The sequence below is a fragment of the Tupaia chinensis genome, unplaced genomic scaffold (genome assembly GCF_000334495.1).
Source record: "Tupaia chinensis unplaced genomic scaffold, TupChi_1.0 Scaffold000097_1, whole genome shotgun sequence".
Taxonomy (NCBI): Eukaryota; Metazoa; Chordata; class Mammalia; order Scandentia; family Tupaiidae; genus Tupaia; species Tupaia belangeri.
In genome coordinates, this window is record NW_006159559.1 from 4121971 (window position 1) to 4125487 (window position 3517).

Below are 3517 nucleotides of genomic sequence, written 5' to 3' on the forward strand. Positions count from 1 at the left end.
TTTTTTTTTTATCTTCTTGTAGTTTTCCTTGTGGAGGTCTTTAACTTCTTTGGTTAGATTTATCCCTAAGTATCTTATATTTTTTGTGGCAATGGTAAATGGAATACATTTTTTCAGTTCTATCTCAGTCTGCCTGTTGTTCATATATAGAAATGCTATAGATTTCTGGATATTAATTTTGTATCCTGCAACTTTACTGTATTCATGTATTACTTCCAGAAATTTTTTCGTGGAAACGATTGGGTCTTCTATGTATGCAATCATGTCATCTGCAAATAGAGTTTCACCTCTTCTTTTCCTATTTGAAAGCCTTTTATTTTTTTCCTTTTCTGATTGCGTTTGCTTTCTGCTCTAACCTTTAAGAACAAGTGGAGCCTTCACTTGGTTGGCCACCTCCTTGCTGCTCAGTGCCTCAACAATCGGGAGAGCAAATTTGAAGCTGGTCCCAGGAGTGCGGCTTATAAGAATCAGACCATCCTTTTACACATGATTCTCAGAGTAACTGTACTGATTTCCATTCATCATTTTGTCTTTAGCAAGTGGGTGTTTTGTAACTTTGCTTCCAAAGCCTATTTCATGAGTCAACAGGGCAGTAGGACCTGCATAGATGGCAGCTATGAGGCTCTTCTGCTTTTCCTGCTCCTTTAGGATCTCTTTCATGGCAGCAGAATTGAATAAATTGTGTGCACCCAGATAACCTCCTGTTAGAACCACCATGTCATATGGTCCCTCTTTTTTTGCATCTTCAAGACTGGCATCAGGACAAATGACAATATGACGACTGCACTGTACTGGGTCTTTTCCAGTCAGGCTGGCAACAGTGACCTTAATCCCAGCTCGCCTCATGACATCTACAGGGATGACCATCTCCGTTTCCTCTGCTCCTTTAGCCAGGATGACCAAAGCTCTTTTTGAAGCCATTTTTATGTTATTTATTTTTTTAAGACCCACACCAGACTACATGGATCAAAACAAATTCAAATCTTGTGGCAGTTCAGTGGCTAATGGTCTCCTGATGTAGACTATATTCACTCATTAGTGTGATGCAAAATTTTACAAACTGGTACAAATCCACTGAACAATTCTATATGCACAATATAATTATAAACACTGTGATAGAATTCTAAAATATTGTATATTTTGAGGTCTCATTAAATAGAACTCAGCTTTGACAGGTTTAGGTTAAAAAATAAAACAAAACAGAAACTCTTTCCTTCCACTCAAGTGTTTTGTTTTATATGGCTTCAAGGTAGCTGCAAAGAAAGAGTCACAGGGGTGTGGACACAAAGAAATAAATTGGTTTTGACAATTATGTCTAGGAGAAAATTTAAATTGTAGCTACTAGTTCTTGGTACTGACTAGAGAGGCACCTGGTACTGACTAAAACCTGTTATTTTTGAAAGAATCATGTTTCCAGAGAAATGTATGTCCCAAACAGAATTCTCTGACTATACAAGCTCTTATAAGAACCCTCTAGATAGCAATTTGTACAGAACAACTAGGGAGTTGAGAAATCTGGATATCTATCAAGGTAGGGCATACTCTGCAACATTTCCTGTGAGATATAGCCCTGGAGAATAACGCACAAGCAATAGAGCTTCAACATTTTGAATGGTAGTTTTTATTGCTTTAGCTCCATCTTGGGGAATGAGCATGTGGTGTTGGAATGCAAATAATTAGCCTTTAAGTGTAGAAGTCATTATGAGACACCATCTCTGTACCTGATGGAAACGACTGTGCATCTCCAAGACACCCTGGACTTTATACTAGATGCAGTGACTAGATTGATTGAACTTTGACTTGCCTTCGTGGGGATGCAGTATAGAGTAATATATGGTGGCATAAGGGCTAGACTCTGAAAGAGATGGCTCTCTATCATAGTATATATTTCCTCTTCTATGTATCAAGTTTTACATAAGAAGCACAGGCAAAATTTCCCAGGCCTTCTTGCTTCTAGCTGGGATCCAGTGACAGTTTATCCAATACAATGTGAGTAGATGAGACTTGAGTTACTTCCCAAATTGGCCCATTTCATATCCCCGGTACTTATCCTGTTTTTTTTTTCTTTATTCCAGCTGGCTAGCCTGAAGACAATTCCCAGAAAGGATCTTAGAAGCCATTAAAGATATCAGAGCCTCTTTCTATTTATTTATGAAAGATAGCATGGAGGAGAGCTCTTCCATGACAAATTCACTTGCCCTGTATTTTACAAAAATCAGAACTGAGTTTCTATTGTGTTAGATGATTATGCATTTTTAAGTCTATTGGTTACACATTACTTCCTCAGACAACATTTCTACTTCTATAACAACTGTCTCAGTGCCTGAATACATTAGATGGCTAATGAATATTTTAAATTAATTAGTTAATGCATTTTTTTCAAAGAAAGTTTTTATTTAAGTTATGATTTTTTAATATAACATTTTCTTTCCTAAAATTTACCAGTTAAAGTGAATTCACTATTTAGATATACTCTTACCCACTCAAACATCTTCAATTTGATATCAAAACTATCATTTTGCTGTTTTTATCTTAACTTGCAATATAATAAATCAGTTATGACCTTTTTCTAATTTTATTTTCTCTGGATAGTTTCTCAGAATTCATTTTCTCTGTCTCTCTCTTTCCATCTGTCTCTCACACACACACGCACACACATGACAGAGAAGTAAAATTCCTGGAATTAGAAAAAAATCCTCCTAGAATTACTAAATCTTTTTTTTTACCCTCTGGAGAAAATTAATGTAGTGTAAAGCTACTGATGATGTGATGGTTTTTCTTTTAATGATAAACACTGAAGGTTGTTGACCTCAATGTGACTGCAAAAATTTATTATTTGAATATTCACAAAAATCTCTAGGCTCTTTTTCTCATATTCACTCTTTTGGCTCAAGCAGACAATGAATTGGCCACAGGGATTGGAAAAGTTTTTTTTTTTTTTTTTTTTTTTGTCTCTAGTACTGTGTTTGGTTCAGTGCATTTTTAGAGTCTAACTCCCTGCCGTATATACCCAGAATCTTCCCAAGAGCTCAAAATATAGAAAATAAATGGTCCACTACATAAGTACATTAAACAGTGACTTACTTTAATTCAGCAAAATATGAGATATATTTTTCATTATAGTGAAAATACTGTGCAACAACTCCTTTCTTTCTTTCTTTCTTTCTTTCTTTCTTTCTTTCTTTCTTTCTTTCTTTCTTTCTTTCTTTCCATTTTATCATCATACATCTTACAATGTACAAAACATGTTTTTCCCCCAGAACAAGTCTTTTATTTCAAGTCATATTCAGATTACTAATGTCCATATCATCAGAGTTGAAGTTATCAAAGCTGACCATGTGCCTGTACTCTTGTAATTAAAGTTTTCAAAAGAAGAAAATATCATGGTTGTGATTTTACTAACTCTAAAATGAGCTTTAGAATGAAAGAGTATGTTTGGCTGTAAATTAAAGGGCTTTGTGTGATGTAGAGATTTGCATTACACTACAAAAGCATCATGGAGCAGGGATATGTTCTT

The 3517-nt window shown here is 35.2% G+C and overlaps 1 pseudogene; it reads right to left on the reverse strand.

Annotated features, from left to right (window-relative positions):
- LOC102486801 (protein/nucleic acid deglycase DJ-1 pseudogene) overlaps positions 1-949 on the reverse strand; it is a 10159-nt pseudogene extending 9210 nt beyond the window's left edge.
- Positions 950-3517: the final 2568 nt, after the last annotated feature.